Source organism: Vipera ursinii (genome assembly GCF_947247035.1).
Source record: "Vipera ursinii genome assembly, chromosome: 6".
Taxonomy (NCBI): Eukaryota; Metazoa; Chordata; class Lepidosauria; order Squamata; family Viperidae; genus Vipera; species Vipera ursinii.
In genome coordinates, this window is record NC_139515.1 from 25,278,257 (window position 1) to 25,305,405 (window position 27,149).

General features: G+C 41.9%; 1 protein-coding gene across 1 annotated transcript in view; it reads left to right on the forward strand.

The window, feature by feature from the left end:
• LOC310642775 (ankyrin repeat domain-containing protein 26-like) overlaps window positions 1-27,149 on the forward strand; it is a 124,750-nt gene that overhangs the window by 94,358 nt on the left and 3,243 nt on the right. The window lies entirely within an intron of this gene.

Sequence of the window (27,149 nt, forward strand, 5' to 3'; positions counted from 1 at the left end):
ATGACTGTGGCAAAGTTAATTGATAAGCGACCGAGTTGATGAGAGCTTTGATAGGGAACGGTCCTAGGTACCGGTGGTCTAGTTTCTTGGTTGGCCGGGTGGACGGCAGGTTCCTGATGGACAACCACACCTGATCTCCCACTGTTAATGTAGGTGTATCTTGCCCCAACTGATCAGCAACCTTTTTGTAATTGCCTTAGCCTTATCTAATTGTTGCCGCACCAATTGATGGATTGCCCATAACTTGGTCAGGTAGTTGTTTGCTGCAGTAACTGGCGAGTTGAGCTGCGAGAGGGGAAAAAGCTGGGGATGATATCCCACATTGGCCAGGAATGGTGTCATCTGTGTTGAGGTGTACTGCGAGTTGTTAAACACGAACTCGGCTACCGCAAGATAGTCTGCCTAATCGTTCTGCTGCTGATTTACATAACAGAGCAGGTATTGCTCGAAGATTCCGATGACTTTCTCGGTCCCATCGTCAGTTTATTTATTTATTTATTTATTTATTTATTTATTTATTTATTTATTTGATTTATATACCGCCCTTCTCCCGAAGGACTCAGGGCGGCGTACAGGGCAATAAAAATAAGAATACAGGATACAAGATTTAAAGTTAAACGATTGTGCCCAATGTAGTAGGTTAGTTAAAACCCCAAACCCATCAGGCCAGGCCGGCTTGTTCGAATAGATAAGTTTTTAGATCACGCCGGAAGGAGCGAAGGTCGGGGGCCATCCGGAGTTCAGCCGGTAAGCGGTTTGAGGATGATGTGCTGATGATAGGCAGATTTTTATGTCCAGCGCCTTCCATCAACCCCTTCCAGAAATGGGCTGTAAATTGGGCCCCTCTATCTGACATGACCCTATCTGGGAGGCCGTGCAGCTGGAAAACCTGCCGGATGAACATGCAACTGGTGGCACGGGCTGACAGCAAGCCACAGCAAGGAATGAAATGCGCCATCTTGGTCAGCATTTCCACCACCACAAACACCATTGTGAAGCCAGAAGACGGGGGCAAGTCTGTCAGGAAGTCCATGGACACAGCCCCCCAGGGTCTTTTGGGCATCAGCAAGGGCTGAAGTAGACCGGGTGGGGGCCCCGTCACTGACTTGGCCTGCCTACACTGGATACAAGATGTGACATAGGCCTGGACGTCGTGTTGGACTCGGGGCCACCAGAATGTACGGGAGACCACGTTCAGGGTCTTCAACAGGCCAAAATGCCCTGCCGCCAGATTATCGTGACATTGGCTGAGAATGAGCCCTCTGAGTGGCCTTTCCCAGAACATAGAGCCAATCACGATAGTTGAGGAGTCCATCCGTTACGGTCCATGGGGAGTTTGGCCCCAACTCCTCCTTTCGCTGAGCAACTCACGCATCATGCACTTGGGCCTCCCAAATCTGAGCCCATATATGTATCAGCTCCCACACTGCAGAGAAAGACTCAACAGGGAGAACTGTCCTGGGCAGAAGCTTGTTTTCTTCACAGGAATATTCTGGCTTCCTTGACAGAGCATCTGCTCTTTGGTTGCAACTGCTGGGTATGTAGGTAACGTGGAAATTGAACCTAGCGAAGAAGAGAAACCACCAAATCTGTCAGTTCAATTTCCGGGCAGTCTGCAAGCTTTCCAAATTCTTATGGTCCATCCGGATATCAATTTGATGCTGCACCCCTTCCAGATGATGCCTCCAGGCCTCGAATGCCACTTTGATAGCCAGTAGCTCCTTCTCCCAGATGGTGTAGTTGCGCTCGGCCAGATTCAGTTTCCGCGAATAGTACACACAAGGGAAGAGGTCACCGCTGGGCGCCGTAGCCTGGAGTAACACCACTCCAATGGCAATGTTGGAGGCATCCGCCTCCATGACAAATGGCCATTGTGGGTCAGGATGTTTCAAGATGGGCTCCTTCGTGAAGGTTTCCTTTAAAGCCTGGAAAGCTTGTTCTGGGGCGTCCCAATGAAACTTGGTCTTTTTCTGTAGGAACTGAGTGAGGGGCGCTGTCATGGAAGCAAAACCAGGGATGAAGGTTCTATAGAAGTTGGTGAACCCAAGGAGTCGCTGGACATCTTTAACGCGATGTGGGGGTTGCCAACTACACAGAGACTTGACCTTCCTCGGCTACATGGCAATGCCCTCAGGAGAAATGCGGTGACCTAGGAAATCGATGGTCATTTGATAGAACTGGCACTTCTCCAGTTTGGCATACAAATGATGATCTCGGAGCCACTACAGGACCTGATGGAGATGCTGGTGGTGCACCTCCCGCAACGAGTAGATCAGAATGTCATCTAAGTAGATCATGACAAACTGATCTAACAGGTCCCGGAGGATGTTGTTCATGAAGTGTTGAAACACTGCAGGGGCGTTGGTCAGCCCAAACAGCATCACTGTATCCTTGAAGTGCCCATACTGGGTGCCCTGACGAGGTTGTAGGCTCCTCTCAAGTCCAAATTTGTGAAGATCTTTGCCTCCTGGAGCCATTCCAGGAGTTCGGGGATGAGGGGCGGCGGATATCAATTACGCACCATAATGGCATTTATTTTCTGATAGTCACAGCAAAGCGTCAATTCTCCAGACTTCTTTTTGACAAAGAGCACTGGTGCAGACACTGGGGAAGACAAGAGCTGAATAAAGCCCCGAGCCAAATTTTTGTCCAGAAAGTCCAACAACGCGACCAACTCAGGGTCCAACATGGAATACAAATGCTCCACTGGGAGAGGCGCATCAGGGACTAATTCGATGGGGCAGTCATGTGGCCTATGTGGAGGCAATTGATCGATCTTAGTCTCACTGAACACATCAGCATAAGTCACCAGTTTGGAGGGCAGGAAGACCCCTGGGGGACTCACCACCTGGCTGGCACACACTTGGTGGGTGTGATCTACACTGTAAACTTGGAAAGGTGACCAAGTTCTGGGACCAATAAATCTGCGGGTCAAGCGTCCAGAGCCATGCCAGTCCCAAGACCACTGGGAAATGCAGGTCGTAGGTTATATAAAACTGAATAGCCTCCTCATGTGAGCTGATGGCCATACATAACGGTTGTGTGACGGCCTTAATTGGCCCAGACAGGAGCATTCATCCATCAATAGTCTCCACTAACAGAGGTGGTTCCACCGGGCATTGGGGAACAGCCCACTTGGCCACAAATGCTGCGTCCATAAAGTTTGTGGTAGCCCCAGAGTCAACCAAAGCATGTACTGGAATCAACTGTGGCTTCCTGGGGAGGATCAAGCATGCCTCCAGTATCAAATGCCATGGAGGTCCAAGTGCAGCATCTGAAAGATGTCACTCGGTGTTGGGGGAGGCCCGATCGCAAATGTCTTTTAGGTCGTGCTTGGGGTGTTTCCCAACAGATGAGGTTATTTTCGTGGGGCAGGCTCGTAGCTGACATCTCTTGCTCACCAGCTGAACTCTTGTCTCCCCTGTTCCAATCCTGAAGGGCCCTGGCCTGCCTCAGCCTGCTCTTCCCCACAGTCCTCTGAAGCCATAGACACCTCTCCCTCGGCCTCCATAGGGTCCTGTTCAAGCTCCATTTCCTCCTCAGATTCAGGCTCAGACGGAGGCATGACACCATCTCTGAGATTTTCATGCCTATTTTGCCATATTAAAAGCCTTCATAGTCAATAAAAGAGTAGGAAAAGCAATACTGGGATACAATCATCAAAATGACAGAATGATCTCAGTTCGAATCCAAGGCAAACCATTCAATATCACAGTAGTCCAAGTCTATGCTCCAACCACCAGTGCTGAAGAGGATGAAATTGACCAGTTCTATGAAGCCCTACAGCACCTTATATAACTAACACAAAAAATGATGTCCTTATCATCATGGGGGGATTGGAATGCTAAAGTAGGAAGCCAAAAGATAAGCGGAATAACAGGCAAGTTTGGCCTTGGAGTACAAAATGAAGCAGGGCACAGGCTGATAGAATTTTGTCAAGAGAATAGGATGGTCATAGCAAACACTCTTTTCCAACAACCCAAGAGACGGCTCTACACATGGACATCACCAGACGATCAACACAGAAATCAGATTGACTATATGCTCTGCAGCCAAAGATGGAGAAGTTCTATACAGTCAGTAAAAACAAGACCAGGAGCTGACTGTGCCTCAGATCATGAGCTTCTTGTTGCAAAGTTTAGGTTTAAACTGAAGAAAGTAGGAAAAATCACTAGGCCACTCAGGTATGAATTAAATCATATCCCTGTTGAATATACAGTAGAGGTGACAAATAGATTTAAGGAATTAGATCTGATAGACAGAGTGCCTGAAGAACTATGGACAGAGGTTCGCAACATTGTACAAGAGGTAGCAACCAAAATCATCCCAAAGAAAAAGAAATGCAAGAAAGCAAAATGGCTGTCTGAGGAAGCTTTGCAAATAGCTGAGGAAAGGAGGGAAGCGAAAGGCAAGGGAGAAAAAGAAAGATACGCCCAATTGAATGCAGAATTCCAGAGAATAGCTAGAAGAGATAAGAATGCCTTCTTAAATGAACAATGCAAAGAAATAGCAGAAAACAATAGAATAGGGAGGACCAGAGATCTTTTCAAGAAAATTGGAGAGATGAAGGGAATGTTTCATGCAAAAATGGGCATGATAAAGGACCAAAATGGCAGGGACCTAACAGAGGCAGAAGAGATTAAGAAGAGGTGGCAAAATTACACAGAACAACTATACAAGAATGAGCTTAACTGCTCGTCCCTGATAATCACGATGAGGTGGTCACTGACCTCGAGCCAGACATCCTAGAATGTGAAGTGAAGTGGACCTTAGAAAACCTGAGCAACAACAAAGCTAGTGGAGGTGACAGTATTCCAGCTGAGCTATTCAAAATCTTAAAAGACGATGCAGTAGAAGTGCTACACTCAATTTGCCAGCAAATTTGGAAAACTCAACAGTGGCCACAGGATTGGAAAAGATCAGTTTACATTCCAATTCCAAAGAAAGGCAGTGCCAAAGAATGTTCAAACTACCGCACCATTGCACTCATTTCTCATGCTAGTAAAGTTATACTTAAAATCCTACAAGCTAGACTCCAGCAGTACATGGACCAAGTGCACCCAACTGAGTGGCAGTGAAGTTGGGTGAGGGTCCAGATATTCATTCCTTTTGTTTCGATCCTCCTATGGAAATTAACAACTATGGGACTGCCTTTCCTGGACTTGCCGAACTTATATGCATCGATATACCAGCACAGACTTGTTCGCCCTCAGGGGTGCCCCCCTCTCCTGGGTGCGACCCGCCTTTTCTAATACCTCCAATCTCGATGAAGGGCCCGATTGTTGGGACCCTGAGAGATGGCCGGGCAGGGGCAGGGGCCTTCAATATAAATTTAATAGGAGGCCCCTGGTTAATTTTTTAGCAAATTTTTTTATGGGGTTAGGGAGAGGGGTGGGAGTGGGTGGGGGTTGTTTGGCTATGGGGGTGGTCAATCAACCGTGGTTCAGGCCAGGCCTGGGTCTGGCCGCGCGGGGGGAGAACAGGGTGTGGTTGCCTCCGGGGCTCTGGAGTGGGTCGTGGGACTACCGATTCCCACGACGTTGGGGAATGGCAGTAGGTGCATAAACAGAGGGCCGTATCGTTACCGGGGGGGGTCGTCTCCGCTACTTGCAAGCGGCGAGGATGTGCAGCCTCCTGAGCTCCAGCTGGTGTACCTGAATGCCAGGTCCGTGGTTAATAAAGCTCCCCTTGTTCGGGATTTAGTTGAGGGTGAGCATGCGGACCTGGCTTGCATCACAGAGACTTGGTTGGGCCCAGAGGGTGGGGTCCCTTTGGTTGACCTCTGCCCACCAGGTTTCCGGGTGCTACACCGGCCTCGAGCTCAAGGTAGGGGTGGGGGGGTGGCGGTAGCTATTAGGGAGACCTTATGTCCGCGGGAGACCACCGTTCCTCAGATAGTCGGGTGTGAGTCTCTCTTTTTGAGATTTGGTCCGGGGGAGCAGTTGGGCTTGCTGCTGGTGTACTTTTCGCCTAGTCGCGCAGCGGCAGCCCTGCCCGAGCTACTTGATGTCCTCTCTGGGTTGGTGATTGAGTTCCCCAAACTTATAGTTTTGGGTGACTTCAATCTACCATCCCTGGCAGGTTCATCTGAGCTAGCTCGGGAGTTCATGGCTTCCATGACGGCCAAGGACCTGACGCAAGTAATTTCTGAACCAACTCATGAGGGAGGCCACACCCTTGACCTGGTTTTCTTATCTGGACGGTGGTTTGATGATCTTCGTGGGGGTTCTCCATTCATTATGCCCCTGTCATGGACCGATCATCACCTCCTGCGGCTGGTCTTCCGTTTTGCCACCCCCTGCCGTGGGGGTACGGAGCCAATTAGATGGTACCGCCCCAGACGCTTAATGGATCCTGATAGGTTCCAGGCAGCGCTGGGGTCCCCACCTGCCTCGGTTGCTCACAACTCGGCGGATGCCCTAGTGGAAGCCTGGGAAAGGGCGGCCACTGGGGCACTTGACCGAGTTGTACCCTTGCGGCCCCTGACCCGGTGCAGATCCCAACGAGCTCCATGGTTCTCCACAGAGCTCCGGGAGATGAAGCGTCGGAAACGGGACCTAGAGAGCTGTTGGAGGTCCAGCCGATCCGAATCCGACCGGTTGCGACTAAGAACCTTTATCAGGTCTTATCTCGCAGTGATGAGGACAGCGAGGTGTAATTACTTCTCTGCCCTCATCGCGTCCGCAGATAATCGCCCGGCCGCCCTGTTTAGGGTGACCCGCTCCCTCCTTAATCAGGAGGTGAGGGAGGAACCCTTGCAGGGTCGTGCCGAGGAGTTTGGTCAACATCTGCTGGATAAAATCGCTCGGATTCGGACCGGTCTGGACTCCAACTGGGCAGAGTCCGACGACCAGGACACGGACGGTCTTGTCGATGTTATCTGGGAGGAGTTTGATTCTGTAACCCCTGAGGAAGTGACAGGATTATGGGGTGGCTGAGCTCCACCACATGTTTATTGGACCCGTGCCCTTCTTGGCTGGTTTATGCAGCTCGGGAGAGGACATGAGGCTGGTTCCAGGCAGTTATGTCTGCTTCTTTGAGTGAGGGTAATTTCCCCGCCGTCTTGAAGGAGGCGGTGGTGAGACCTCTCCTCAAGAAGCCTGCTCTGGACCCAGCTGTTTTGAATAACTTTCATCAAGTCTCCAACCTTCGCTTTCTTGCGAAGGTTGTTGAGAGTGTGGTGGCGCATCAGCTTCCCCTGGTCCTGGATGAAGCGGATTATCTAGACCTGTGCCAATCGGGTTTCAGGCCCCGGTACAGCACGGAGACGGCATTGGTCGCTCTGGTGAATGATCTCTGGAGGGCTCGGGACAGAGGGCATTCCTCTGTCCTTGTCCTATTAGACCTCTTGGCAGCTTTCGATACCATCGACCATGGTATCCTGCTGCGGCGTCTCAGGGGATTGGGAGTGGGAGGCACAGTTCTTCAGTGGTTCTCCTCCTAACTCCTGGGACGCTCGCAGTTGGTGTTGGCAGGGGGGCAGAGGTCGACCCCTAGGATTCTCGTTTGTGGAGTTCCTCAGGGTTCGGTCCTCTCGCCTCTCCTGTTCAACATCTACATGAAACCGCTGGGTGAGATCATTCGTGGTTTTGGAGTTGGGTATCATCAGTATGCCGATGATACCCAACTTTTCATTTCGACCCCAAACCACCCCAGTGATGCCCTCGATGTGATGTCCCGTTGCCTGGAGGCGGTTCGGGCCTGGATGGGGAGGAACAGACTTCAGCTCAACCCTGACAAGACTGAGTGGCTGTGCATTCCGGCATCCCGGGACATTCAAAATATTCCACCTCTTCTTATGGGGGGGTGAGTCCTTACCCCCCGTGGATAGGGCTCGTAACTTGGGAGTCCTCCTAGATTCACGGCTTACTCTGGAAGACCATATAGTAGCCGTGGCTAGGGGGGCTTTCGCCCAGGTTCGCCTGGTGCGCCAGTTGCGGCCCTATCTGGACCGGGATGCCCTGTGTACGGTCACTCATGCGCTCGTGACCTCTTGCCTGGACTACTGCAATGCTCTTTACATGGGGCTTCCCTTGAAGACCACTCGGAGGCTCCAACTGGTACAGAATGCGGCCGCAAGAGTTGTCTTGGGAGTTTCCCGGTACTCCCATGTTACACCTTTGCTCCGCGAGCTACATTGGTTAGCAGTTGTCTTCTGGGTGAGATTCAAGGTTTTGGTTATGATCTTCAAGTCCTTACATGGCATGGGTCTGGGTACCTCGAGGACCACCTGCTGCCGGCGTCAACTCCCCTCCGCCCTGTGCGTTCCCACAGAGAGGGCCTCCTCAGGGTGCCTCCGGTCAGGGAATGTCGACTGTTGGCCCCCAGGGGGAGGGCCTTCTCTGTGGGCCCTCCGGCGCTATGGAACCAACTGCCGGTTGAGCTCCGGATGGCATCGGACCTTCGCTCCTTCCGGCGCGGTCTGAAAACCCACTTATTTGAACTAGCTGGTCTGGCCTGATGGGGAACCTTAGGGTTTTTAATGGGTCTTTTATTATTGTAATTTTTATTTGGGCACTTGTTTAATTCCTTTTTAATTTTTGTATTGTTATTTATATATGCCCTGTTAACCGCCCTGAGTCCTTCGGGAGAAGGGCGGTATACAAATTTAATAAAAGTAATAAAGTACCAGAAGTACAAGCAGGATTTCGAAGAGGCAGAGGAACTAGAGATCAAATTGCCAACATATGTTGGATCATGGAGAAAGCTAGGGAGTTCCAGTAAAACATCTACTTCTGCTTCATTGACTATGCTAAAGCCTTTGATTGTGTGGATCATAACAAACTGTGGCAAGTTCTTAAAGAGATGGGCGTACCAGACCATCTTATTTGTCTCTTGAGAAACCTATATGAGGGCCAAGAAGCAACAGTGAGAACTGGACATGGAACCAATGATGGGTTCAAAGTTGTGAAAGGTGTCCGGCAAGGCTGTATATTGTCGCCCTGCCTATTTAACTTATATGCAGAGTACATCATGAGAAAGGCAGGGCTAGATGAATCAAAAGTTGGAATTAAGATTGCCGGAAGAAACATCAACAACCTAAGATATGCAGACGATACCACTCTAATGGCAGAAAGTGAAGAAGAACTAAAGAGCCTCTTGTTTTGGGTGAAGAAGGAGAGTGCAAAACTTGGGTTGAAACTAAACATTAAGAAAACCAAGATCATGGCATCCGGCCCTCTCAATTCCTGGCAAATAGATGGGGAAGAAATGGAGGTAGTGACAGATTTTATTTTCCTGGGCTCCAAGATCACTGCAGATGGGGACTGTAGCCAAGAAATTAAAAGACGCTTGCTCCTGGGGAGGAAAGCAATGGCAAATCTAGACAGCACACTAAAAAGCAGAGACATCACCCTGTCAACAAAAGTGTTTATAGTCAAGACTATGGTCTTCCCAGTTGCAATGTATGGCAGTGAAAGCTGGACCATAAAAAAGGCTGAGCGCCAAAGAATTGAAGCCTTTGAACTATGGTGCTGGAGAAGACTACTGCGAGTCCCTTGGACTGCAAGGCGATCAGTCCTAGAGGAGATCAACCCTGACTGCTCTTTAGAAGGCCAGATCCTGAAGCTAAAACTCAAATACTTTGGCCACCTAATGAGAAGGAAGGACTCACTGGAGAAGAGCCTAATGCTGGGAAAGATTGAGGGCAATAGAAGAAGGGGACGACAGAGAATGAGGTGGCTGGATGGAGTCACTGAAGCAGTAGGCGTGAGCTTAAATGGACTCCAGAAGATGGTAGAGGACAGGAAGGCCTGGAGGAACGTTGTCCATAGGGTCGCGATGAGTCGGACATGACTTCGCAGCTAACAACAACAAAAGATTAAGTTATTACTCTCTATCTTGCTTTTTCTTTTCTTTTTTAAACAAGTTTTATTGGTTTTTCAATTAAAATCTACATATTTAGAAAGCATCATGGTGACTGGGTAATCGGAAATTCAATAACAGAGTTTTCAGTACATAATTCAGGTTACATTATCAAAATGTCCTTCTCAATTTCCCTTAACATTTCATACAACCAGTTCAAACTAATACATTTCTAGAAATAGCATGGTCAATTAAAAAATTTGTCAATTCAATTTCATTGAGATATATCTATGTCCTGTTATTAAATTTTACCTAATTTTGATTTTAATTATATTATTCAAATTTAGCCTTTAACATCCCAAATAATATTCACAACCCAAATTTCCCTTATTCCATTACAGCAAAAACTATAGCATCTAACATGTACATAGTGGCTGAGTGGCTATGTTCTACCTAATAAACACTGTCTGTTTCACATCCTAATACATCACACGTTACTGACAGGACCACAACCTATGTTTATCAATCTACAACTATTTATACACAGCCAGATTCTGTTTTAAATTTTAGCTAATTCTTAATTCAGCTTCCAGAGGCATGTGGAAATGTCCCCTAGCTTTGGTTCCATTTTCTGTTGCAGAGAACAGAGACCTAAAGTACCATGAGATCACACGAGATCAGTAGTGTGAAACCTTGCCCCACTGATCTCACGTGATCTTGCATTACTTTAGGCCTCCATTCTTTGTGAATACAAAGAAGGCGTGGAGCAGCCAAGAAAGCAAAGAATCACAATTTTCGCCAAGTGAGTATTGAAGGCCTGGTGCCTAGGGAGACCCGGGCAGGGGTGAGGAGGGAGGGAATAACCAGGGTGAATGTTGCAGAGCCACTGCAGTCGCTCATAAAGGCGAATGACTGCCGTGGTGCTGCAGTATTTGTAACTTCGGGACTTGCTCATAAGCACTAGGGGGCACTCATCACGTATCTTTGAACAAGCGTTAAGTGAATGCTTGTAACTTGGAGATTACCTGTAATACCTCATTACCCACTTCCTTCATTGGTAGGCTTAATGTATCTTGTAGACATTTATAAACATCCTGGGGTTTTATCATTTTTATGTTTTTTGTAGCTTCTGTCAATTCCATCATTGTAATTTTTTCATTTAGTATATTTTTCAGGTTTTTGGTAGATTTGCGTTTTCCAAGTATGATATCATTTTTCCCCCGAGAAATTCCTTCTACATATAATTTTTCATAAAATTCTTTTAACTATTTTTTATTGCCTCAGTTTGAAATTATAGATCACCCTTCTCATCTTGTAGTTTATTTATCATTTTTTTTCTCTCTTTCTTTGTTCAGTTTCCATGCCAACCATCTTCCCAGCTTGTTTGCATTTTCAAAAAAGTTTTGTTTTACCCTTTTTATTTGTTGAGCCAGTTCTTCTGACTCTATTAGATTTAATTTATATTTTATTGTCTCCATTTGTCTCTTCACAATTTTCTTTTGTGGATGTATTTGTAGTTCTAGTTCCAATTTTTTAAATTCTTCTCTTAATGTTGTAAATTGTTTTTTTTTGTTCCTTTTAGCCATATATGTTACAGCTAACCCTCTAAAATATGCTTTGGCTGTGTCCCATACATTCTGAATTGATGTCTCCTCCTTTTTATTTTCCTTAAAGAAAAACTCCATTTCCTTTATTGCTAGTTCTACAAATTGTTTCTCTTTTAACAAAGATTGATTCAAAGTCCATCTTGATTTCTTCTTCACCAATTTCCAGAACAGCTTTATCGGGATTGTGATCTACCCAAATGTTAGGTTCTACCTCAATCTCATATATATTAGTACTTAGCTCAGGGGACATCCATATCATATCAATTCTAGACCAAGATTTATGTCTGTTCAAATAAAATGTGTACTGGATCTTTTATGGGTTTCTTTCTCTCCAAATATCTTGTATGGAAATTACTTCTGTCATTCTAAAAATGCCTTAGGGAATGTCTTTCTTCCCTTTTTCCCTTCCTTGCTGCTTCTATAATCTAATTTTCTATCTACAATTGCATTAAAATCTCCTATTAAGCAAATGTTTTGATGTTCCATTTCCAATATTTTGGTAAAATTCTTCTTGTTTATTATTTGGTGCATATATTGCTACCATCAGTATCTGTTTTTGATTTATCATTATTTCTACCATTAGGATTCTTCCTTTGTCATCTGAATAGACCTGTTTGGATTCCAATGTCTCGTTTATATATAGAGCGACTCCTCTTTTCTTTTGATGTGCTAATGTGAAATAAAGTTTCCCAATTTGGGGGCATTCTAGCAATTTATAGTGTGGTTTTTTTGTATGTGTTTCTTGGAGACAAATTGTATCTATCTTTAATTTCTGTAATCATGCAAAAACCTTTTTTTCTTTTTGATGGGGAGTTCAATCCATTTATATTCATTGAAAGAATTCCACTTTCTTTCTCCATCTTCTTTACTTACATTTAGGTCCTATTCTCCTAGTGGACCTTTCCTATTTCTGTTTTTTTAATCATCTCTTCTCCTTCTTAATCTGTATTATCAGTTTTAAAAATGAATAGTTCTATAAAATTGAGCAATACTGCATTGTTTTATAAACACTGGATTGGAATCAAAACGGCGAACTAGATTGGGCAAAAGATGGAATAAAAATCAGTGTAGCTTATTTAAATCACTTAAGATTTGCAGATGCTATTGTTCTCATCTCACAAGACCCAGAAGAGCTACAAAGATGCATACAAAAGCTGCACAAAGCAGGAGAACCATTTGGCTTAAAAGTAACCCTGAAAAAGAGCCAGGTCTTGTTTAATAAATTCACTAAAGAAAGAAAAATATATATAACTGAAACTAGATGTAGCAAACCGCTACATATACCTTGGTCAATGGATCTCAATGAAAGTGATACAATAAAGGAAATTGAATGGCATGTTAAATGTGGTTGGCAGGCATTCAGCAAGCTAAGCATAATTTTCAAGAACAACTTCCCCCTATGCCTTAAGAGAAAAGTTTTCAATCCATGTGTGCTGTCTGCTCTAACATAAGCCAGTGAAACCTGGAAATTAACTTCACAATCGAGATAAAAGCTATGAGCGGCGCAAAGAGCCATGGAAAGATACATGCTTGGCATTACAAGGTAAGATAAAAAGACCTGCACATGGATTAGAGAACAAACGAAAGTATATCATCAAGAGAGTAAAAGAATTGAAATCAAAATGGACTGGTCATGTAGCAAAAAGAACTGGTGGCAGGTGGACCAAGGCAGTCATAGAATGAATCCCACTTGATAAAAAGCGTCCATCAACAAGTATTGCAGACCCAATTGGCAAAAGAAAACTCACGACCGTATTGGTTGGAAACGTGGAAGAGGCCTTCATCCTGCAGTGCACAGACAATGGCTAATGATGATGCTGATGATGATGGATTCAAATTTGGGTCTGTGATGCTGGATTGATATGGGCAATTTTTCTGCTTCTTCTTAAAGGTTCCTATTCAGCTCCTTTCCCACAAAATCCAGTATAGAATGTTAGGAGATTTTAAATGTAATGGATTGCTGCTTAGGCATCCCCTTCCCCTTCCCCTGCTCATCAGGTAGGGATACTTTCTATTCTTCAATCCTCTGTGCAACATGTTCACCAGTCTGAAGAAAATCCTGCAGAAGGTATGGTAAAAAGTGTTGAAAAATGCCCAGCCAAGCAGTGAGGAGGACTTAAGTGGGGGATTTGCCTTGAATCGTTGCACAGCTGCAAAACATCCAGATCTCATCCCTCCTTCCGCAGCTCCATAGCTTTATTTATCAAGCAATCTGGGGAGATTCCTATTTTATAGGCAGAATATAATAAAGTAGTTTGACCACAACACATGTGGATCCAGTTGTTTACACCTGATAGAAAGGAGGTTTCAGGAATTATTGACATTACTTTCCTCAGAAAGTTAAAATATTGCCTACTTAGTGGCAGACACTACAAAAATTAAAGTTGTATTACTACTTTGCATAGTTTTGCACAAATAAATATTCTGGCATTTTCTAGAATTAGTTCTTAATTTTTGTTAAATTATTACATTCAAATTGGAGCCATTTAATTCATGCTTTCTTGGTAAAATGAAGAAAAATGGAGCACAACCCTATCTGTTACTTCAATAGGACATTTTTGTATTCTTCAGGGATGGGCATTTCTCTTCTCAGAAGCTGCCCTGACTGAAAGAACGATATAGTTCTATATAAGGATATCTAGCAATATTTTTCCCCAGGTATTTGGAAGTAACCACCCCAATACAATAAAATCTTAATTTGGTAATGGTAACATATTGCTTCAGATAGCCAAGCAACTGCTTATTTATGGTAATTCAGCCAAGTTAATTATTTTATGGAAAGCATTTTTCTATTTTTTAACTTGGAACAAGCTTCAAAAATATTAACCTACAGGGAGTGCAGAATTATTAGGCAAGTTGTATTTTTGAGGATTAATTTTATTATTGAACAACAACCATGTTCTCAATGAACCCAAAAAACTCATTAATATCAAAGCTGAATATTTTTGGAAGTAGTTTTTAGTTTGTTTTTAGTTATAGCTATTTTAGGGGGATATCTGTGTGTGCAGGTGACTATTACTGTGCATAATTATTAGGCAACTTAACAAAAAACAAATATATACCCATTTCAATTATTTATTTTTACCAGTGAAACCAATATAACATCTCAACATTCACAAATATACATTTCTGACATTCAAAAACATAACAAAAACAAATCAGTGACCAATATAGCCACCTTTCTTTGCAAGGACACTCAAAAGCCTGCCATCCATGGATTCTGTCAGTGTTTTGATCTGTTCACCATCAACATTGCGTGCAGCAGCAACCACAGCCTCCCAGACACTGTTCAGAGAGGTGTACTGTTTTCCCTCCTTGTAAATCTCACATTTGATGATGGACCACAGGTTCTCAATGGGGTTCAGATCAGGTGAACAAGGAGGCCATGTCATTAGATTTCCTTCTTTTATACCCTTTCTTGCCAGCCACGCTGTGGAGTACTTGGACGCGTGTGATGGAGCATTGTCCTGCATGAAAATCATGTTTTTCTTGAAGGATGCAGACTTCTTCCTGTACCACTGCTTGAAGAAGGTGTCTTCCAGAAACTGGCAGTAGGACTGGGAATTGAGCTTGACTCCATCCTCAACCCGAAAAGGCCCCACAAGCTCATCTTTGATGATTCCAGCCCAAACCAGTACTCCACCTCCACCTTGCTGGCGTCTGAGTCGGACTGGAGCTCTCTGCCCTTTACCAATCCAGCCACGGGCCCATCCATCTGGCCCATCAAGACTCACTCTCATTTCATCAGTCCATAAAACCTTAGAAAAATCAGTCTTGAGATATTTCTTGGCCCAGTCTTGACGTTTCAGCTTGTGTGTCTTGTTCAGTGGTGGTCGTCTTTCAGCCTTTCTTACCTTGGCCATGTCTCTGAGTATTGCACACCTTGTGCTTTTGGGCACTCCAGTGATGTTGCAGCTCTGAAATATGGCCAAACTGGTGGCAAGTGGCATCTTGGCAGCTGCACGCTTGACTTTTCTCAGTTCATGGGCAGTTATTTTGCGCCTTGGTTTCTCCACACGCTTCTTGCGACCCTGTTGACTATTTTGAATGAAACGCTTGATTGTTCGATGATCACGCTTCAGAAGCTTTGCAATTTTAAGAGTGCTGCATCCCTCTGCAAGATATCTCACTATTTTTGACTTTTCTGAGCCTGTCAAGTCCTTCTTTTGACCCATTTTGCCAAAGGAAAGGAAGTTGCCTAATAATTATGCACACCTGATACAGGGTGTTGATGTCATTAGACCACACCCCTTCTCATTACAGAGATGCACATCACCTAATATGCTTAATTGGTAGTAGGCTTTCGAGCCTATACAGCTTGGAGTAAGACAACATGCATAAAGAGGATGATGTGGTCAAAATACTCATTTGCCTAATAATTCTGCACTCCCTGTAGTTATAAGTAGTCACCTATTAATTTTCAAACTATAAAATTTGGACAGGAAGACATTAAGATATATATGCATAGTGTAGGTATCTATACACAAAGAAAGTGGAATATCTCGCTGTCTGTTGTAAAGTTCTAGACCTTTTCAACATATTCTATGAAGTCATTTGATCACTTGACAATGTTCATTACAGGTAAGCAATCTGTCATAAAAGAAAGGTACTCCAAATGAGCTAATAGGGAAAAGAGTAAATAATGCAAAAGAAGTAGATGATGGAAAGAATACTTGCTATTAGGATAGACAAAATAGATAAGCTTCTTGCTTTGTTTTAAAGAAACTGGCAAAGAGAGACAGAGAAGGTAAAGAAAAACTAGACATGAGTGAGGAAGAAACGATGTGGAAGGAGGCAGAATGAGAATAAGGCATGTAAAGAGGGAGAGAAAAGACAAGTAGGTTAGTATTTTTTTTAAAATTTCATTACATATATATTTTAAAAGGAGGTTAAATCCATGTTTGCTGAATTTATCGTATTACCAAACTGCAGTTTTGGCTGAAAGAAATTCTTAAAAATACAATGATTGTTTAATGTAAAGTTCCCAAGTTTCTGCCAGTAAAGTGCCTTGAGATTCAGGGCATTCAGGCAAATCAATAAAGGAACATAGTAATTCTCAAACTGATGTATTAGGAAGATTGTGTTCAGTAGGTGAATACAATTGTGTGCCTGTAAATACCAAGGTGTATTCAACTAACCTTGCCTTAACTTACTTTCCTCTTTAGGTTAGGAGATAATTGGATGAAAACATCTATAGCCACAGTTTTCTATTTCATCTGATCTGGAATGTCAAACCATGATTTTTAGGTTGCAAGAAAATAGGAAAAATTCAGACTTTTATTTTTGTAATTGCATATGTTATAATTTTTTCTCTGAAAAAAATTCCTCTGAAGAATTTTCCTCTGACTTTTGGGAAAATCTGTGGATTTCCTTCTTCAAATTTCTGCCACCCATATGCTCACAGGATGGCAGAAAGAAGCATTTTTCTCTGTTCTGTTCTGAACTTTACTTATATTGTTAAAAGTTTTGCTTCCGTTGCATTTAGTAAAACAGTTTAATACCAGCTTCAAAGGCAGTATACATTTCCATCTCCATTGTGCTCCACACTGATTACAAATGAAGATGTTGGTGTTGACCATTAAAACCTTAAATGGCTTAGACTTAGGCATCATTATCTGAGGGCCTTTCCTAGAATTAAGTTGCCCAGTTGTTGAAGATATTTTATCCTTTGGAAGGTCCCTATTTGGCTTCCCTTTCTTGTAGTATTGATAGTTAGTATTTTTCTGTTCACTTCATAATATACAAGGAAACATTTGTTTACAAAGGTGATTTGTAATGAAACATTTAGCAAAATACTAGGTTGCTGCAAGAATTACTTAATTTTTGGATTATTATTGTTTTATAAATTTCTCATGATACTACTAAGTAACAGTTACTGTATAGCATGCATTATGTCAATCAATCAATTTTTATTATGGTCAAAGACCAGCATTATATGTTTTTCACCATTTGTACAAGGAAAGAAAATCTTATATTTCAGATTCCCACTACCATTTAGCATATGTGGGTATATCATAATAATGTTAAAATATATTTTATTCAGATTGTAAACAGATTATTTCAGATTCAAACTACTCCTTTTTCAAATTAAAAACAGCCTTTCAAAATATAGGTGGATTTTTCAGAACATTTTGCAAGAGGGTATTTTTTATTTCAAAGCAACCTTCAGTTGATAACCATATGTTACTGAGTGCTTCAGATGAATTTTTTTAGTACCTGTTTAATAGTTATGTGACAAGAGATGAAGTTTGTTACAGATTGGTTGAATACTAATTAATTAAAATACAGGCAGTCCTTGACTTAAAACTACAATTGAGCCCAAAATTTCTGTTGCTAAGTGAGACATTTGTTAAATGAGTTTTGCTCCATTTTACAACCTTTCTTGCCACAATTGTTAAGTGCATCATTGCACTTGTTAAATTAGTAACATGGCTGTTAAGTGAATCTGGATTCTCACTGACATTGCTTGTCACAAGATTGCAAAAGATGATCACATAATCCTGGGACACTGCAACTGCCATTAATGCGAGTCAGTTGCCAAGCATCTGAATTTGATCATAGGACCATGGGGATGCTGTAATGGCTGTAAATGTGAAAAATGGCCATAAGTCACTTTTTTCAGTGATGTTGTACCTTCGAATGGTCACGAAATGAACTGTTGTAAATTGAGGACTACTTAAATAATAAAATAGATTATTAAGCTATTGTTATGGTAGTTTTGAACAACAATTCTTTTCAATTATTGTGCTAGAATTTTTAAATTATATCAGATGATCTCTTGAATATCAAGGAATAGTTTTTAATTTTTTCCAGTGTCAAATCTTTCTGAAGAACAGAAATAATACAGGTAGTCCTCGAATCACATGGAGCCCGCTCATTACGGTCAGAAGTTGTGATGGCTGTTAAGTGAAGCACCCCTGTGATCAACTCATTTAAAGCCCTCCATCCCTGGTTTCCCAGTGCGGTCATTAAATTAACTTGTGAGTCATTAAGCGTAGCATGGGATGCCTTGAGCCCCAGGGGAAGCTATGGGAAGCTGAATACAGCTCTGCCCTGGATCTCCCAAGGCCTTCACCACCCTCTGGATCACTCAGTACTCTTTGGGGTCCTATAGGCCTTGTGTCTGCCTCCCACCCACCAAACCCCACACGCTCCTCCAATCACATCAATGATCTCCAGAGCTCCAGAATTTGATTAGGGGAAAAAGGCAGCTGCTTTGTTGCTGAGCCATGGAGTGTGATCCTAGAAGTGGCCACCACTTTCCCAAAGTCCACAGTTCAACATGTCTATTTGTAAAATGGCTGCTTCTGGAATCCCTCTGTGCAGCTCAGCAACAAAGCAGCTTGCTATGCTTCCGTAACCCAAGTTAGGGAAGGATGTGGAATATTGTGGAGCTCGCATTAGGAAAACATGACAAGCCACTTAGTTGCTGGGCTATGTGGCATGATCCCAGAAGTGTCTTCAATTTTCCACAATTCAGTGCAGTTGCTCAGAAAATGGGATTGCGTCACATGGTCCAGAAACAAGGCAGCCTGTCCTTCCAGAGATCTTTGAAAGGTAAGTGGGGAAGAAGGCGTGGGCCCAGTGGGGTGGGAAGCCGGCCTAAGACCTGTAGAGCTCTAGAGGGGAGATAGGTGGGGGAAGCCACAATGTCCCTGCAGTTGGTCATAAAGGGGAACAATTACAAAGATGCTGCAGCGGCTATAACCTCAGGACCAAGCTGAAAATAGCTTTTGGTCGGCCACTTTAACTTTGAACAGCTGCTAAGGACTAAATCATGTCAAGAACTACCTATATTATACTCTTGGAGAAGATGTCTACATTTGGGATGCCAGGCTAATTTGGTAGGATTTCCAGTTGAGAAAAAAGGAAAATACTGTGTACTGGAAAAGATTCCGGAAGTGGTATAGAGTAAAATTACATCATGTATGAGTTTCTTCCTATAGCATAAAAATAATTTATTACCATAATGTAATCTGGTAATTATATCATTTTATGAATAAAATGTAAGTAGCCAATGAAAGGATATATGTGTTCAAACAAAACCAACAAAAGTAATTCAAAAATAAATATACTTTATCAATGTTTATTGTTTATGGGGAAGGAAAATTATATTAAATTATATTTTAGATTCAGTGATCTCTGAAAATGATCACAGATACATTAATGTAATTCAAAGATAGTAGAGGTTTTTTCAGTTCCATCTTGAATTTGCTAAGAATTTAGTTTGGCGCCTGGGCCTGGAGCTCTGGACTTATAAACAGAGCCCATTTGCTGGCCTTGTAGTTAATTAGTTGGATGATGCCTGGTGTGGCTGGGTTTTTTTTAATCTACTTTATTATAAACGACCCAGTGTCACATGTTATGTGGGGTTATATAATAAATATAAATACTTGTAATCTTTTAAATATAATAAATATAGAAATAAATATTATAGAATATGTCTGAAATTTACATACAGTTTTCTGATATATACTTCATAATACAGTTGCATATTTTTAATATAAATAGATTCTTAAACTAAGCTTCTCAACATATAGTTAATGTCCATCACTTCCCATAGATAAGAAATCAAATAAAAATCCATGTGATGATTATTGAGCAGCATAATGCAATATATCCTTTGAGATTTATGATCATTCCAGTGTAAACAATCTAGTTACAGGTTTTTTGAAAAGCGTTTTTCTGGATTTTTTTTGTTGTTATTCTGTCTCTCACTGTTAAAATAAACCTACCATTAAAATTATAGACTGATCATTTCTTTGTCAGTGGGCAAACATACAAAATCAGCAAGGGATCAAATAATTTTTCCCCTCACTATAAATTATATAAGAAGGCTGAGCGCCAAAGAATTGAAGCCTTTGAACTATGGTGCTGGAGAAGACTCCTGCGAGTTCCTTGGACTGCAAGGCGATCAAACCGGTCAGTCCTAGAGGAGATCAACCCTGACTGCTCTTTAGAAGGTCAGATCCTGAAACTAAAACTCAAATACTTTGGCCACCTAATGAGAAGGAAGGACTCACTGGAGAAGAGCCTAATGCTGGGAAAGATTGAGAGCAATAGAAGAAGGGGACGACAGAGAATGAGGTGGCTGGATGGAGTCACTGAAGCAGTAGGCGTGAGCCTAGATGGACTCCAGAAGATGGTAGAGGACAGGAAGGCCTGGAGGAACGTTGTCCATAGGGTCGTGATGGGTCGGACACGGCTTCGCAACTAACAACAACAAATTATATTTCCAATTTTCTTATAGGTTTCATTTCCTGGTTTATCCATAACATTTTTGTCAGAATGCAGATCTTAATAAATAATGAAAAACTACCATAAACATTAATACATTGCAAACTATGTATTACTTATATAAGTTATTTTGCTTTTTATACCATTTAAATAATAATTTAGAAAAAGTTTTGTTTTTTTCCTCTTTTCCTAACTGTAACCTTGTATCAACTTATAGCAAATTATTGCTGAACTCTTGCCATTTGAAAGATAACAAAATATTCAATCAGAGTTTAGAGTTATCTAGTTTATTGTTGCATATTTCTAGGTAGAAATTCTTGCTAGAATCTAGAAGAGGTTAGCCATGTTTTAATCTCATTGAAGTTTCAAATAGTTAGCAATGATCTTGACTAACATATCTGATTAATTTTAATTAGGACCAGTATGAATAATGTCTTGTGAAGTCAGCTTTCTAGGTAGACCAGACAGATGATATACTTTATGTATTTATTTAGAAATAAGTCAAATTGAATTCTGTTGGACTTAATTAAATGTGCATGATTGCCTCCTCCAAAGTAGTTTACCATTTCTGTTCATATAGTAGAGAATGTTTTTCTTTTCCGATACTCCTTTGTAGATTAGTCACTTTAATTTCTGTCATCAAAAACCATACACTTAGGGCTTGCCCTTTACTTCTTCAGCTCCTTGATCAAAAATCTAATTCTCCCTTCTCTTCTCTGCAACCAGAGACTTAACAAGGTGTGTAGTCAGTATTGCTGAATACCATGTAATTTCTTGTGCTGAGCTATTATTTGTTCTGTGTCTGATTCGTTAAATATGCACATTACATGATAAGAAAATAACACTGAAAATTACAGATATGAGGAAAATAATAATAAATAACCCATTACAACATATTTATGTATTTAATGTGTTTTATTGTATTTAAAGATTATTGAAAATTACAGTCATTTTAGTAATTCAATATGGTTCATATTTAACTTTCTAATTAGAAATTCCCTTGTTCATAGTTCCACAGTAATCTAAATTGCAAATCAATCTGATTTGAGAATATGGCTGTTCTGGGTGGAGATCTATAGAACTATGTTCCTGATTAATTTTCATGGCTAATTTCCTATGCAAATTAACCAAAACTAAAATTAGTTTAGTGAAATAATCTCTGTTATAGAAATATCACGGACAACTTCAACCTTTATGGACTTTCAGCTTTTTCCATAATTCAGTTTTCTCTGCCACACTTACAAATTTCAGAGCAATTAAATAACTTTGACTTTGTCTTATGACTCAGCAGCTTTATTTTAATCATGAGCATCTACAGGGCAAGCAGTTATACTCTTTTATCTCCCTTGAAGCACAGATAGCAATTTTCCCAGATTTACAACTTTCCATTTATTTTCATTCTAGGTAAAAGTTTTTTAAAAACTTAGCAAAAAACAATGACTCAAAATTAGGATTCTAGGAAGGATTTTAATAGAGATGTAACAGCACAATTAGCATGTTTGCTATGCTTCCTCTACTATGTTCTGTTCTCGCTATCCTCATAGAAATAACTATGTTGTTGTTAGTTGTGAAGTCATGTCTGACCCATCACGACCCCATGGACAACATTCCTCCAGGCCTTCCGGTCCTCTACCATCTTCTGGAGTCCATTTAAGCTCATGCCTACTGCTTCAATGAATCCATCCAGCCACCTCATTCTCTGTTGTCCCATTCTTCTATTGCCCTCAATCTTTCCCAGCATTAGGCTGTTCTCCAGTGAGTCCTTCCTTCTCATTAGATGGCCAAAGTATTTGAGTTTCAACTTCAGGATCTGGCCTTCTAAAGAGTAGTCAGGGTTGATCTCCTCTAGGACTGATCGCCTTGCAGTCCAAGGGACTCTCAAGAGTCTTCTCCAGCACCATAGTTCAAAGGCTTCAATTCTTTGGAGCTCAGCCTTTCTTATGGTCGAACTTTCACAGCCATACATTGCAACTGGGAAGACCATAGCCTTGATTATACACACTTTTGTTGACAGGGTGATGTCTCTGCTTTTTAGTGTACTGTGTAGATTTGCCATTGCTTTCCTCCCCAGGAGCGTCTTTTAATTTCTTGGCTACAGTTCCCATCTGCGGTGATCTTGGAACCCAGGAAAATAAAATCTGTCACTACCTCCATTTTTCCCCCATCTATTTGCCAGGAATTGAGAGGGCCGGATGCCATGATCTTGGTTTTCTTAATGTTAAGTTTCAAGCCAACTTTTGCACTCTCCTTCTTTACCCGCAACAAGGGGCTCTTTAGTTCTTCTTCATTTTCTGCCATTAGAGTGGTATCATCAGCATACCTTAGGTTGTTGACATTTCTCCCGGCAATCTTAATTCCAACTTTTCATTCATCTAGCCCTGCCTTTCTCATGATCTGCTCTGCATATACGTTAAAAAGGCAGGGCAACAGTATACAGCCTTGCTGGACTCCTTTCCCAATTTTGAACCAATCAGTGGTTCCGTGTCCAGTTCTCACTGTTGCTTCTTGACACGCATATAGGTTTCTCACGAGACAAATAATATGGTCTGGTACTCCCATCTCTTTAAGAACTTGCCACAGTTTGTTGTGATCCACACAGTCAAAAGCTTTAGCATAGTCAATGAAGCAGAAGTAGATGTTTTTCTGGAACTCTCTAGCTTTATCCATGATCCAGCGTATGTTGGGAACTTGATCTCTAGTTCCTCTGCCTCTTCGAAATCCTGCCTGTACTTCTGGTAGTTCTCAATCCACATACTGCTGGAGTCTAGCTTGTAGGATTTTAAGCATAACTTTACTAGCATGAGAAATGAGTGCAATGGTGCGATAGTTTGAACATTCTTTGGCACTGCCTTTCTTTGGAATTGGAATGTATACTGATCTTTTCCAATCCTGTGGCCACTGTTGAGTTTTCCAAATTTGCTGGCAAATTGAGTGTAGCACTTTTACTGCATCTTTTAAGATTTTGAATAGCTCAGTTGGAATACTGTCACCTCCACTAGCTTTGTTGTTGCTCAGTTTTTCTAAGGCCCACTTCACTTCACATTCTAGGATGTCTGGCTCGAGGTCAGTGACCACCTCATCGTGGTTATCAGGGACGAGCAGTTAAGCTCATTCTTGTATAGTTCTTCTGTGTAATTTTGCCACCTCTTCTTAATCTCTTCAGCCTCTGTTACGTCCCTGCCATTTTGGTCCTTTAAAAGGTAAAGGTTCCCCCGCACATGCGTGCTAGTCGTTTCCGACTCTAGGGGCCGGTACTCTTCTCCGTTTCAAAGAGCCAGCGCTTGTTCGAGGACATCTCAGTGGTCATGTGGCCGGCATGACTAGACGCCAAAGGTGCATGGAACACTGTTACCTTCCCACCGTAGTGGTCCCTATTTTTCTACTTGCATTGTTATGTGCTTTTGAACTGCTAGGTTGGCAGAAGCTGGGACGAGTAAGAAGCACTCACTCTGTTACGCGGCACTCGGGATTCGACCCGCCAAACTGCCGACCTTCTGATCGACAAGCTCAGCATCCTAACCCACTGAGCCACCGCGTCCCTTTTGGTCCTTTATCATGCCCATTTTTGCATGAAACGTTCCCTTCATCTCCAATTTTCTTGAAGTGATCTCTCGTCCTCCCTATTCTATTGTTTTCTTCTATTAAAAGAGCCTTGGTGGAGCAGTGGGCTAATGCCTCCTTAAGTAACACCAGCTGCCTGCAACTAGTGCAGGTTCGCATCCCACCAGGCTCAAGGTTGACTCAGCCTTCCATCCTTCCGAGGTAGGTAAAATGAGGACCCAGATTGTTGGGGGCAATAAGCTGACTTTGTAATAATGCCGCTGGTGTGTGTGTGTGAAAGCCCTAACAAGCAGGCATATACATAGAATGAAGGCTACTGCTAAGCTTGTAAGCCGCCCTGAGTCTTCGGAGAAGGGCGGGATATAAATGGAATTAAAATTAAAAAATTAAAAAATTAAAAAATTAAATTTCTTTGCACTGTTTATTTAAGAAGGCATTCTTATCTTCTCTAGCTATTCTCTGGAATTCTGCATTCAATTGGGTGTATCTTTCTTTTTCTCCCTTGCCTTTCGCTTCCCTCCTTTCCTCAGCTATTTGCAAAGCTTCCTCAGACAGCCATTTTGCTTTCTTGCATTTCTTTTTCTTTGGGATGGTTTTAGTTGCTACCTCTTGTACAGTGTTGCGAACCTCTGTCCATAGTTCTTCAGGCACTCTGTCTATCAGATCTAATTCCTTAAATCTATTTGTCACCTCTACTGTATATTCGTCAGGGATATGATATAATTCATACCTGAGTGGCCTAGTGCTTTTCCCTACTTTCTTCAGTTTAAGGCTAAACTTTGCAACGAGAAGGTCATGGTCTGAGCCACAGTCAGCTCCTGGTCTTGTTTTTGCTGACTGTATAGAGCTTCTCCATCTTTGGCTGCAGAGCACATAGTCAATCTGATTTTTGTGTTGACCGTCTGGTGATGTCCATGTGTAGAGCCGTCTCTTGGGTTGTTGGAAAAGAGTGTTTGCTATGACCATCATATTCTCTTGACAAAATTCTATCAACCTGTGCCCTGCTTCATTTTGTATTCCAAGGCCAAACTTGCCTGTTATTCCGGTTATCTTTTGGCTTCCTACTTTATCATTCCAATCCCCCATGATGATAAGGACATCATTTTTTGGTGTTAGTTCTATCAGGTACTGTAGGGCTTCATAGAACCGGTCAATTTCATCCTCTTCAGCACTGGTGGTTGGGGCATAGACTTGGACTACTGTGATATTGAATGGTTTGCCTTGGATTCGAACTGAGATCATTCTGTCATTTTGAGGATTGTATCCCAGTATTGCTTTTCCTACTCTTTTATTGACTATGAAGGCTACTCCATTTCTTCTGAGGGATTCTTGCCCGCAGTAGCATACGTGATGGACATCTGAATTAAATTCACCCATTCCTGTCCATTTTAGTTTGCTAATTCCTAAGATGTCAATGTTCAGTCTTGTCATCTCTTGTTTGACCACGTCCAGCTTTCCTTGATTCATGGATCTTACATTTCAGGTTCCTATGGAGAAAAAATCGGACCTTCCTTTCACCACCAGATACATCCACAGCTGAGCGTCCTTTTAGCTTTGGCCCAGTTGCTTCATTTTTTTCTGGCGCTACTGGTACTAGCCTTCTGCTCTTCCCCAGTAGCATATTGGACACCTTCCGACCTGAGTGGCTCATCTTTCAGCGTCATATCGTTTTGCCTTTTGGTACTGTCCATAGGGTTTTCATGGCAAAAATACTGGAGTGGGTTGCCATTTCCTTTTCCAGTGGATCACGTTTTGTCAGAACTCTCTGCTATGACCTGTCCGTCTTGGGTGGCCCTGCACAGCATAGCTCATAGCTTCACTGAATTACGCAAGCCCCTTCGCCACGACAAGGCAGTAATCTATGAAGGGGAGAAATAACTATAAAGGATCATAAAGATTTTTATTTTTACTTTCCAAATAGTTCAAAGTTTTTGGGAATTGGGTGGCATATAAATGTAATATATTATTATTATTTGTAAAGTTCCTTTTTATAGATATATTTCAGAAAGTAAGCATAATGACTGAGTAGACAACACTGAGCAGATGAATTTATTAAGAACTGAAGCAGAATTGTAGGTAACACAAGTTAGATTACAAATTTTGGTTTCTTTCTCTTTCTGGACAGTCTTTCTGAGAAGTGCTGGATGTTTGCCACCTTCAGTTATTTGTAAAAATAATAAAGGCAGGATACAAATAAATAAAAATAAAAATTAAATTGGAGAAAAGACAGGGAAAGTATTTAATGATATTATTATTATTATTATTATTATTATTATTATTATTATTATTATTATTATTATTAACAATAAAATAATAACAATAATATAGTTGAAGGGACATTGGAGGTCATCTAGTCCAATCCCTGCTAAGGGAGGAAATCCTATACCATTTCAGACAAATGGCTGTCTAGTATCTTCTTAAAAACTTCCAGTGTTGGAACATTCACAGCTTCTGGAGGCAGGTTGTTTCACTGATTAATTGTTCTAACTATGAGAAAATTTCTCCTTAGTTCTAGGTTGCTTCTCTCTTTGGTTAGTTTCCATCCGTTGGTCCTTGTCCTGCCTTCAGGTGCTTTGGAGAATAGCTTGACTCCCTCTTCTTTGTGGAAAGCCCCTGAGATATTGGAACACTGCTATCATGTCACCCCTTGTTTTTTGTTTGCTTGATTCTTTTTGAGATTCGATTGGCTATTAAAAGAAGACTATCATTATTTACAAGATGTGTGTCCAAAACACTGTACGAACTTTAGCCATGTCTTCTTGAAAACGTCCATTTGCCTAATTTGTTTTTCCCTTTGAAACACAGACAATGCTTGCTACATTATACGTCCATCAATATTTATAGCTAAAGATCTGGAGTTGTTTAGTTAAAACATTTTGATTTTGCATTTTAAGCGATCTATGAAGTACTTTTGATTGGATATTATCATATTATCAATGC